Source organism: Bison bison, unplaced genomic scaffold (genome assembly GCF_000754665.1).
Source record: "Bison bison bison isolate TAMUID 2011002044 unplaced genomic scaffold, Bison_UMD1.0 scf7180017864063, whole genome shotgun sequence".
Classification (NCBI taxonomy): domain Eukaryota; kingdom Metazoa; phylum Chordata; class Mammalia; order Artiodactyla; family Bovidae; genus Bison; species Bison bison.
In genome coordinates this window covers 14,001,191-14,014,058 of record NW_011494635.1, presented here as the reverse complement: position 1 = coordinate 14,014,058, position 12,868 = coordinate 14,001,191, and positions in this window count along the sequence as shown.

The following is a 12,868-nucleotide window of genomic DNA, read 5'->3' as shown; positions in this document are numbered from 1 at the left end:
ATGCTAAAGCTGAAATTCAAGTACTTTGGCCACCTCATGTGAAGAGTTGACTCATTGGAAAAGACTCTGATGCTGGGAGGGATTGGGGGCAAGAGGAGAGGGGGACAACAGAGGATGAGATGGCTGGATGGCATCACTGACTCGATGGACGTGAGTCTGAGTGAACTCTGGGAGTTGGTGATGGACAGGGAGGCCTGGGGTGCTGCAATTCATGGGGTCACAAAGAGTCAGACACGACTGAGCGACTGATCTGATCTGATCTGATCTGATGGCACCACAGCTACTTGGGTGGCAAGGACTCCCCTTCTGTTTCAGGCAGGGTTTCTAAGAAGTGTCTTGACCCATCAACAAAGGGCAGGGATCCACCCAGGGAGATCAGATGAGGCTCTGCACAGCTCTGTACCACAGGGGCACGAAGCCAGTAGAAGCTGACTCAGTTGTGGTCACTCACTCGGATGCTGGTGGGTGGGGTCTACACTGGCTCTGCTGACCTGGGCTCACCATTCTTTGCCACAGATGTCTCCAAAAACTGACCCACCCTCTTATGCTTGTCCCTCTCCCTCTCCCAAGTTAGGCCTCATTCCCTTCTCTTCTACCTCCTAAGTTAGGGGACCCTCAGCTGGTCCCCTAGGAAGGAGCATGGCAGTCTTGCTGTCCTGAGTCTCTTTCCAAGGTGTCAACTTGGCATCAACTCCTGTTTCCCTCAAGCCTTTCCATTTCACACTTGAGAGCCAATTCCTAAAACAAAACAAAGACTACTGAGCCTGCTCTGTTTCACATTGCTCTCAGCCATGTGGACCTTACTGACTGACTGGGGGAAGATCATGGAAATGAGAAAAGGGAGAAGGAGGCAAGTCCAAGGAGGCAGTGCGGTGTCCAGAGGAAACACAGCAGCAGGCTCCAGCAGCGCGAACCTGAGAAGGGGACACTCACCAGCAAAGTTGACAGGAGCAAGCGTCAGGGGAAATGAGAGGCATGTGGAAAGCCCTTTATGCACACACACAAAACCAGATAAACAAGTGAAATAAACAAAAAGAGCCACAGAGTCTACCACTTGTGAGAAGATGGAGTAGAAGCATTTTCCCTATTCCTTCTGCTGAGTATAATTTAAAACAAATGCAGAAGGACTCTGAAAGGTTGAAAAAGGGAGGCAGAGTATCTGAGGACCTCAATATCTGAGGAAAGACCCATCAGTGAGTTCTGTGGGTTTTCTTTTTGCCCTACATACCCAGATTTAGAAGTGAAGAAGCTGACAACTCAGCAAATGCCAATAGGTGTGAAGAACAGCAAAAGGCCCCAACAAAAACCTGCTCCCTCTCTAGTCAACAGACCAAGACAGGAGCAAGCTGGTAAGATAGAAACTTTCAGACAAAAGAAGTTTATATCCTAGCCAAATTCCCCGGAAGAATCTGTGGCCCCACTTGCACTCACGGCAGCAAAGGCCCAGTGAGGAGCCTAAACTTCCACCTGTGCCCCGGGTGCAGTGAGGTACCCCAGTACCCCGCCATTGTGATGCAGGAGAAAACCAAGTAGAGAGCCAAGACTTTCTTCCCGACCTGCTAGCGATGAGGCCTCCCCCGGGCCCCTACTCATGTATTTCACCACATCAGCTGAAACCATGTGGAAAGCCTGCCTTTCCACCCCACTCAGCAGTACAAATGGGGCTTCTCATTCTCCCTGCTGGGATGATGCTGCAGGAACCGTAATAGGAGTCAGGACTTTGACCATGGACCAGAGGGAACAAGGCAACCCGCAGCCTGAGGTGTCAGTGGAGATCCCAGTTGGAGGGAGGCTTCCCACCTCTGCCCATCAGTGAAAAGGAGCACCATCCCTGGGTGTTAGCAGAGGTCAGTGAGAAACTTAGACTTTCTACCTCCACCTGGCAAACTGGTGTCGGAAAAAGCCAGTTAAAATATAAAATTTAAATAAGGTCTAGAGTCTCACAATATAGTGCAAAACTGTCCACATTTCAGTTGTAAAACAGTCCTCATCCCAAGAACCAGGCAGTTTGTAAAATGCAGGAAGAAAAAAACTATCCCTAGATGCAACATCAAAATGACAGAGATATTAGAACTATCTGACAAAGATGAAGCAGTCGTGATCAGAATGCTTCAACAAGAGATCGCAAATATGTTTAAAACAAATAAAAGATAGCCTCAGCAAACAATTAGAAAATATCAGTGGAGAAATTAAACCTGTAAAGAAAAGAACCAAGTGGGAATATTACAACCAAAAAATACAATAACTGACATAAAAACCTCAGAGGATGGGCTCAACAACAGAATTGAGGATATGAAGGAAATAATCAATAGATAGAATACAAAATAATGGAAATGACCAAATCTGAACCAAATGGAAACAGACTGAAAAAAATAAAAAGCAACTCAAAAACCTGTGGGGCTATAACAAAAGAGCTAACATTAGTGTCATCAGAGTCCTAGAGGGAAAGGAGAAAAAGGGTACAACTGAAAGAGTACTTGAAGAAATAATTGAAAAATGTTCACTTCTCACTCAGGTCTTAAGGACCCCAACCTCTGAGGAAGACACTGTTGGAAAAGACTTGTCTTGGTTGAATTAGTAAGCGAATTCCATATATCTGTGTTTCTTATGAAGCTGTAATTAAAAGAACATCTGTAACTTCAGAGTGCCAAGCAGCTTGAGGAGTTGGATTACTGCATTGTTCCTGCAATTCCTCCAACACGCAGTTTAGTAAGTGATACCTTGACATTAAATTTTAAGCCTTTGACTTTTATTTCCTCCACACTTTCCAAGGTTTAACAGACTTGGGGACATTTAGCTTGTGTCTTTCTTTTTTTTTTTTTTTGGCTGTGCTGGATCTCTGTTGCAGCACTCAGGCTTCTCTAGTTGCAGCCCTCAGGCTTATTTGCTGCCCCACGGCACATGGGGGCTTCCCTGGTGGTTCAGACGGTAAAGCGTCTGTCTGCAATGCTGGAGACCTGGGTTCTATGCCTGGGTCGGGAAGATCCCCTGGAGAAGGAAATGGCAACCCACTCCAGTACTGTTGCCTGGAAAATCCCATGGACAGAGGAGCCTTGTAGGCTACAGTCCATGGGGTCGCAAAGAGTCGAACATGACTGAGCGACTTTACTGCTACTTTACAGCATATGGGACCTTAGTTCCCCAACCAGGGGTCAAACCCGAGTTCCCTGCACTGGAAGGTGGATTCTGAACCACTGAACCATCAGGGAAGTCCCTAGCCTGTATCTTTTCTCTCACAGACTGGAACCACTTTTGTCTTTCTCTCCATGTATATCGAACAGGTTTCATCTCAAGCACATGCTAGTACATATCATGTCTTTATTCAAATTAGAAAAAGATGTCCCTTTGTCAAGTAAAAGAATGTACTATATTATATATTTCTTAACAATAATAATTAAGACAAACATACAGAAGCACCTGATGCCTCCCATAGCCGAGAGCCTTTTGTGTCACCTGATACCTGGGCTGGAGCAGTATTCCTAAATGAAGAATGTCTTGTCTCCAGAACCCAAAAAGGTCACCAGTCACTGTGCTTCCTTCTTCGTGGTAGAGGATGCAAGATGCAGTAATTAGTCTTTTACCTTGGAGGAGATACCGTGGCATGCCCTTGCTTAATGGATCCCATAGAGCCTTACTGAAGTGGCAGTTTCCTAAATCTTCATAGGGTTTATTACCCACTGTCTGGAATGCATGTGTCTTACCAAGGCCTCTAGTGTGCCAGCCATATCATGTTCATCTTGCCCAACCAGTATGACGTCAGCAGTGTAAAGGACCATTGTAGCATTCTGCATGATGTGAAAATGGTCCAGTTGTCTTTAGACTACATTATGATAAAGACCAGGAAAGCTAACATAACCCCAAGTGCAAAACTTTAAGTATTTTTTACCATTCTTTGTGAACTAGAACTGTTTCTGATCCTCTTTCAAACTGAAATGGAATTCTAATATGGAATTCGCTGTATTAACAAATTTAAAAAAGAAATGATCATCTCAGTAGATGCAGAAAAAAACATCTGACAAAATCTAACATTCATTCCCTGGTGGCTCAGACAGTAAAGAATCTACCTGCAATGCAGGAGACCCGGGTTTAATCCCTGGGTCAGGAAGATCCCCTGGAGAAGGGAATAGCTGCCCACACCAGTATTCTTCACTGGAGAATCCCACAGACAGAGGAGCCCCATGGGCCACAGTCCATGGGGTTGCAAAGAGTCGGACACAACGGAGCAGCTAACACATGCATGCAACATTCATTCTTGACGAAAATTCTCAGCAGACTAGGATTAGAATGGAACTTTCTCAATGTGATAAAGGGCATCTATAAAAACCTAACAGCTAATATCAAACAGGAGATCAGTCCTGGGTGTTCTTTGGAAGAAATTATGCTAAAGCTGAAATTCCAGTACTTTGGCCACCTCATGCGAAGAGTTGACTCATTGGAAAAGACTCTGATGCTGGGAGGGATTGGGGGCAGGAGGAGAAGGGGACGACAGAGGATGAGATGGCTGGATGGCATCACAGACTCGATGGACGTGAGTTTGAGTGAACTCCGGGAGTTGGTGATGGACAGGGAGGCCTGGCGTGCTGCAATTCATGGGGTCACAAAGAGTCGGACACGACTGAGCGACTGAACTGAATATCAAACAGAGTGTTTCTCTGTTTGATCAGAGAAAATCAGGAACAGGGCAAAGAAATCCACTCTTACCAGTCTTGTGCTTCTTCGATCCACAGGTTTTTGTTTTTCACCAAACTTGGGGAGTTTTCAGCCACTTTTACTTAGTACTGGAAGTTCTAGCAAGTGCAGTAAAGCAAGAAAAAGAAATTTAAAAAGAAAGAAAATGCTTAATATTGTAAAGGAATAAATAAAATTATCCCTATTAACAGATGATATAACCATCTGTGCAGAAAATTCTAAGGAATCTCTTTTTTTTTTTAACTCCTAGATCTAATAAGCAAGTTTAGCAAGGTCACAGATTTGAGATCAATATACAATATTCAATCATACTTCAGTATACTAGCAATGAAGAACTGGAATGTGACATTTTTGAGAATAGTGTTAGTTTGCTAGAGCTGCCACAGATGGGTAAGTAAAAGAACAGAAATTTATTTTTTCACAGTTCTGGGTATGAAGTTCAAGATCAAGGTGTTTGAAGTTTGCTTTCTCCTGTCCTATCTCTCCCTGTTTTATTGATGGATGTCTATTCACTGTATCCTCACATGGCCTTTTCTCACATGGCCACATCCCTAGTATGGCTCCCTCTTTTTATAAGGACATGAGTCATATTGAATTGGGGCCCACCCATCTGACCTCATTTAACCTTAATTACCTTTTGAAAGTCTTTATCTTCAAATACAGTAACAATCTGAAATGTGTGTGGGAGAGGACTTCAACATATGAATTTGAGGGGAACAGATTTGAGTTCATACAGTACCATTTACAATATCTCCAAAGAATGAAATGATTTGATGTTGATCTAAGAAAACATAGAGAATCTAAATGCTAGAAACTACAAAATGCTAATGAAAGGAAGCAAAGAAAAATTAATAAAAGGAAGAGCATACCATGTTTATAGATTGGGAGACATAATATATTTAAGATATATATTCTCCCCCAGATTGGCCAATAAATTTAATGTAATTCATACCAAATTTCCAGGCTTCCCTGCCTAAAACAGTAAAGCTTCCCTTGCTCAGATGATAAAGAATTTGCCTGCAATGGGGAGACCTGGGTTCTATCCCTGGGTCGGGAAGATCCCCTGGAAGAGGGCATGGCAACCCACTCCAGTATTCTTGCCTGGAGAATCCCCACAGACAGAGGAGCCTGGCAGGCTACAGTCCACGGAGTCACAAAGAGTTGAACACGACTGAGCAACTAAGCACAGCACAAACCAAATTTCCAGCAGGACTCTTTGTATGTATGGACAAGCTAAATCTAAAATGTATCTAGAGAGAATTCTCTGGTGGCTCAACAGTAAAGAATCCACCTGCCAATACAAAAGACCGGAAGATCCCACATGCCATGGAGCAACAAAGCCCGTGCGCCACAACTATTGAGCCTGTGCTCCAGAACCTGGGAACCACAACTACTGAGCCCATACACAGCGACTGCTGAAGCCTGCACCCTCTAGAGCCCATGCTCTGCAGCAAGAGAAACCACTGCAGGAAGAAACCCACATACTGCAACCAGAGGAAAGCCCACACAGCAGTGAAGACACAGCAGAGCCAAAATAACTTAATTAACTAAATTAAATTATTTGAAAAGTGTATTGTCGACTAAAAAAGATGCACAATGCACTGCTAGGGAGACAGTACCTCAGATAGCTCTGAGAGACTGCTCTGAGGAGATTGAGGGGACAGTCAACATACATGATTTTGGTGAAGAAGGATTTCAGTGCTATCAAGTGTTTATTTTACAAAAGATTTTCTGCTAGTCACAAGGAACTGATGTCATCACGAAGGGATTTAGTGCTTTTCGAGATATGAGGAGATGCAAGGATTGGGATCATGAAATCAGTTCCTGAAAATATCTATCTAAAGACCTGTTCCACAAGTTTTCCTGGAGCACAAAGTATTCTCCACCCTGAACTCCCTTCAGGGGGTGTTGAAGATCAACAGCTGCAGCAGCACAGGATTCAGTCCCCCCAGAGGCAGACAGCAAATGCCCTCTGCTGTTGCTGCTGCTAAGTCACTTCAGTCGTGTCCGACTCTGTGCGACCCCATAGATAGCAGCCCACCAGGCTCCCCCGTCCCTGGGATTCTCCAGGCAAGAACACTGGAGTGGGTTGCCATTTCCTTCTCCAATGCGTGAAAGAGAAAAGTGAAAGTGAAGTTGCTCAGTCGTGTCTGACTCTTAGCGACCCCATGGACTGCAGCCTACCAGGCTCCTCCGTCCATGGCAAGAGTACTGGAGTGGGTTGCCATTTCCTTCTCCGGCAAATTCCCTCAGCAAGCACCGATTTGTAGTTAGCAGGGTCTCCTCCTGGTAACAAGGAGATTGGGATTAACTAGCCACGTCCCTGGAGAAGGCAATGGCACCCCACTCCAGTACTCTTGCCTGGAAAATCCCATGGACGGAGGAGCCTGGTAGGCTGCAGTCCATGGGGTCACTAAGAGTCGGACACGACTGAGCGACTTCACTTTCACTTTTCACTTTCATGCATTGGAGAAGGAAATGGCAATCCATTCCAGTATTCTTGCCTGGAGAATCCCAGGGACGGGGGAGCCTGGTGGGCTGCCGTCTATGGGGTCACACAAAGTCAGACACAACTGAAGCGACTTAGCAGCAGTAGCAGCCTCCTGGTAATAAATTGGACCACACTTTGGGAGATATTTCGTGACCATTTTGTCCCACGTTGCTAGGAAGGCTCATATGTAGTTCTGGAAAAGAGTCAATCTCCCTTCAGTTTCACTGTGCATGAGCCAGTTAAGAGTACCTGATTAAAAAGTCCTTCCATTCCAGGTTGGAGAAAATCCCTTAAATTATCTTTTTCCAGTCTTGGTTGCAGGTCATGAGGCATCTGATCTTCATCCAAAGATAGATTACTGAGATAAGCTTCAGTAACAAACTTCAGTTCAGTGTAGTCGCTCAGTCGTGTCCGACTCTTTGTGACCCCATGAATCACAGCACGCCAGGCCTCCCTGTCCATCACCAACTCCCGGAGTTCACTCAGACTCACGTCCATTGAGTCAGTGATGCCATCCAGCCATCTCATCCTCTGTCGTCCCCTTCTCCTCTTGCCCCCAGTCCCTCCCAGCATCAGAGTCTTTTCCAATGAGTCAACTCTTCACATGAGGTGGCCAAAGTACTGGAGTTTCAGCTTTAGCATCATTCCTTCCAAAGAAATCCCAGGGCTGATTTCCTTCAGAATGGACTGGTTGGATCTCCTTGCAGTCCAAGGGACTCTCAAGAGTCTTCTCCAACACTACAGTTCAAAATCATTGATTCTTCGGCGCTCAGCCTTCTTCACAGTCCAACTCTCACATTTATACATGACCACAGGAAAAACCATAGCCTTGACTAGACGGACCTTTGTTGGCAAAGTAATGTCTCTGCTTTTGAATATGCTATCTAGGTTGGTCATAACTTTCCTTCCAAGGAGTAAGTGTCTTTTAATTTCATGGCTGCAGTCACCATCTGCAGTGATTTTGGAGCCTCACAAAATGAGGTCTGACACTGTTTCCACTGTTTCCCCATCTATTTCCCATGAAGTGGTCTCAGGTCTCCAAAATTCCTTGAAATTTCTGTACCTGTTAGTGAGATAGCCTTCCTAACTTATCTGATAAAACTACTGGAACCTAATAGTTTCCAATATCTGGAGGTATCAGATAGAGAGAAAAGGTAAATGTTTCAATTTTGCTTACAAAAGTATATAATTTTGCCAAATTACTGTAAGTCATAATTAGTTTGAGGGAAAACACAGATTCAAACCAGTAGTTTTTCAGATAGAAACCATAAAAGTTATAAGCATATTCACCAGTTCATTCAGTCCTTTTGTTCATCTTTTGAAACCATCAGATTTCCCATTAGAATTCTTTAATTTTTTACCCAGCTCAGCATTATGGTTTAAAAATCAGAAACTTGTATTTATCCAAAAGTCCTTTCTATAAATCTTAAAGAGGAAGCATGTTTACAAAAGCATCATAATGAAACCATAACTGTCTATAATGACAAAAGATTTAAGGCATGCTTAAAATCTGAAACTTGGGTACTACTGTGACAACATTTGAAGATAGTAACTAGAATTATGACTGATAGTATTTTACCAGGACATATCAGAATTTTAGGCACTCCATGTAATTTCTAGGATATCTATATTAGTAACATTTACCATACTATCTAGGTCTTCCCAGCGGCACTAGTGGTGTAGAACCTGCCTTTCAATGCAGGAGACGTAAGAGATGCAGGTTCGATCCCTGTGTCAGAAAGATCCCCTGGAGAAGGAAATGGCAACTCACTCCAGTATTCTTGCCTGGAGAATGCTATGGGCAGAAGAGCCTGGTGGGCTACGGTCCATAAGGTTGCAAAGAGCTGGACATGATTGAAGCGACTTAGCACACATGCACCATACTATATAGCCTGAGAAGATTTATTACTCATTTGACAATACTTTCCATGCAATTCAACATACCAAATGAACTTAATTAGTTTAATATCTCTCTTTGGGATGTTTCAGGGGCCCTCTGAAGCATCCCAAAATTAGCTAGAAATCAGAAGAACTTTAATTAAAATTTGATATTTGGGAAGCTTGTCAAAAAGTTTTAAAACACTTGGTTAAATAAGATCAGTCATTATGAGACAATACTTATTTCTTAATCAAATTAACCAGAGATCTCAAATCACTTAAAAGCAAAGAGATTCATATAATCTGTTATCAAAAATGGCATTCAGAAAACTCCTCTCTGAGCAGAAAGAAAAAGCCAAATCCAAGTCTTAGCTTATTCCCAACAAGATTTGTTTACCCAACTAAACTCCGTCCAGTCTCAGGAAATCCTGATTATGCATAACTCTTTTCACTATTTGTTTATTCCTCACACTTTCTTTTACTGAAACATGAATTTTAGTTTTCTTAAAGTTTTCCATATTGAGTTACTTTTCTTGTTGACATATTTGTAACAGATAGAGTAGTCTTATTTGACCATACCGACACATACATCAACAAACAAACATTAAAACCAAGTATTAATTTGATACTGAATTACCAGTTCACATGAACCTGAAGTTCACTCAGCTTAGTTTCTCCTGTATTTATAATTGTTTGCTTTGTAAGTGCTTACTTTTCTTTAGGCCAATTAAATTACAGCTCATTTACAAATTAACCTCAGCAATATCATCCAAAGACAAAGACACACTGAGACATGCATAAACCAGACAGAGATCTCATAGTTTTCGTCTTGAGATTTAAAATGTTTCTTTACTTTTTTTAAAACTCGACTTGAAGTTCAACTAATTTGCCCAAGGCTGAAGTCTCAGGCAAAAGAGGACTGTGTTTTCCAAGGATATGATAACTTCAAACTTAACTTAACAAACTTAACTTCAAACTTTCTCCTAGGCATATTTTAGTTCAACAAGTTAGTTTTCTCTAATTGTACATGCAAGAAGAACCAGTTTTGTAATTTCAAAAAGATTTCATTTTAACTAGTTTTCTCCAGAGTCTTAATATCATGGCCATACTGTGTTTTTTCCCCTGTGGTCATGGTATCATAGCCAAAATTTAAACAATATTTGCTCAAATTGTCCCTGATAACAAGGTCAGACTGGTCCCCAGCATGGATTGTTCCTCCTGAGAGGTGGGTCCATTTTCCCATCTTGTGGCAACAAAGATATGATATTTTTAGGCCATTTTTCTTTGTCATTGGATCATAGCTATAGGTTGACCAGTCATTTAAAGTTTTTCCCAAAATGTTCCCAAATTGGGTGTGGAACCTTTAGGAAGCACTTCACGTTTTAGCTTGAGCAGTTTGTACCAGATATCTGCACACTCAAGTCAGTCTGCATGCTCAAACCAAAGTAACCAAACCAAACCAGAACCTAACCAGCCAGAAGTCACACTCCAAATAAAAAAAAAGGCAAAAGCCAAATGGCAAAAAAATTCCCCAAGACGGTAACAAAGAGATCCCCAGAAGTCAAAAGTCAAATGGCATAAATACCCCAAAGGTGACTTCCCACTGGACCTGGCAGAGTCAATGCTAGTGGCCTTTTTTAGTTCTGATATAGTTTCAGGCAATTTCTTGCTAGTTTCTTGGAAAGAAGTTACTCTATTGTTTCCTCTTTTAGAACTTTCTAGATACCAAAGTAAGCATTCCATTCAGTCTGTCTGCTTTTACAGCCAGCTTTTTCTAACTATATGTGCAAAAATATCAGTTTTGGAATATCAAAAGAACCTCAGTTTGGACATTTTAGGTTGCGATCTCCTTTAGTGTAATTTCCCCAGTTAAGTAGGTACTTGCAAGTATAAGTTTTGTACATGCATAACCCTGAATGGAGTGTTAGGGCTGCTTTCTGATACCCCCTGTTTCTGCGTTTGAGAAGCTCTATTTCCCAGTTTAAGTTGAATTTTTCATGGATGAAATTCACTCTTCACTTTTATCCTGACAAATTTTATTAAGGCACCTGAACTGAGGAAAAGCATCAGATCAGCTTCGTACCTAACTACTCAGCAAAGACCACTCAGTCTCCTACAAATGAGCAACCTTGGTTTATTTTCAGCTGATTCCCCCTCCCCGTTACCTTTCCACTGGGTGGGTATTCCCTGGTATCTTTCCAACCAGCCCCCCACAAGTATCTTTTAACTGGGAAGGTATTCCTCGATATCTTTCAATTAAGCCCCACTCAGTGTCTATACCATGAGTGGGTATGCCCTGGTATATTTCAGCTGAGCCTGCCCCCTAGTGTCTTCCACCTGGAAGGGGGCAAATAACCTGCTCCACCATCAAATAAAATTCAGGATCATCAACCAATATGGGAGATCTGAGAACCAGGAGAGACATGACTAAATTCATCTGGACTCCCTGAGGAGGTGGATAAGTGCAAAGGGACACTGCTGATATCAAAGTTCTGGTTCCTCATAGAGCCCAAGCAAATGAGGAAAGTCCACTCTGAGTCACTTCATTAGTCACCATTAAAAAAAAAAAAGATGCACAATGTGAGAGCTTCGAGTTAAGTTTTATTTGTATCAAAATGAGGACTGCAGCCTGGGAGATAGCACCTCCAATAGCTCTGAGAAATTCCAAAGAGGTTATGGGGAAAAGTCAATATATATGATTTTGATGAAGAGGGAGTTCAATGTAATCAAGCACTTATTTAACCAAAGGTTTCCTGCTAGTTACGGGGGGCTGATGTCATCATGAAGGGATGAAGGGATTTAGTGCTTTTTGAGACATGAGGAGATGCAAGGATTGGGATCATGAACCAGTTCCTGAAAATATCTATCAGACCTGTCCCACCAGTTCTCCTGGGGCACAAAGTGTTCTCCACCCTGAACTCCCTTCAGGGTGTGTTGAAGATCAACAGCTGCAGCAGCACAGGATTAAGTCCCCACAGAGGGAGACAGCAAATGCCCTCCACAAGTGCCAATATGTAGCTGACAGTACACTGAAAGGTACAGAGACTAGAATAGCCAAAACCATTTTGAAAAATAAAAACAAAGATATAGGATTCACGTTAACCAATTTTTGTAGAGTTTTTTAAATTTAGTTTTTTATTTGTGGTAATATTTAGCACTGTAACCATTTTTAAATGTACTGTTAAAGATGCTGTTAAAGTGCTGTACTCAATACGCTGGCAAATTTGGAAAACTCAGCAGTGGCCACAGGACTGGAAAAGGTCAGTTTTCATTCCAATCCCAAAGAAAGGCAATGCCAAAGAATGCTCAAACTACTGCACAATTGCACTCATCTCACACACTAGTAAAGTAATGCTCAAAATTCTCCAAGCCAGGCTTCAGCAATACGTGAACTGTGAACTTCCAGATGTTCAAGCTGGATTTAGAAAAGGCAGAGGAACCAGAGATCAAATTGCCAACATCCATTGGATCATTGAAAAAGCAAGAGAGTTCCAGAAAAACATCTACTTCTGCTTTATTGATTATGCCAAAGCCTTTGACTGTGTGGATCACAGCAAACTGTGGAAAACTCTTAAAGAGATGGGAATAGCAGACCACCTGACCCACCTCCTGAGAAATCCGTATGAAGGTCAAGAAGCAACAGTTAGAACTGGACATGAAACAACAAACTGGTTCCAAATCAGGAAAAGAATATGTCAAAGTTGTATATTGTCACCCTCCTTATTTAACTTATATGCAGACTACATCATGAGAAATGCTGGGCTGGATGAAGCACAAGCTGGAATCAAGATTGCCGGGAGAAATATCAAT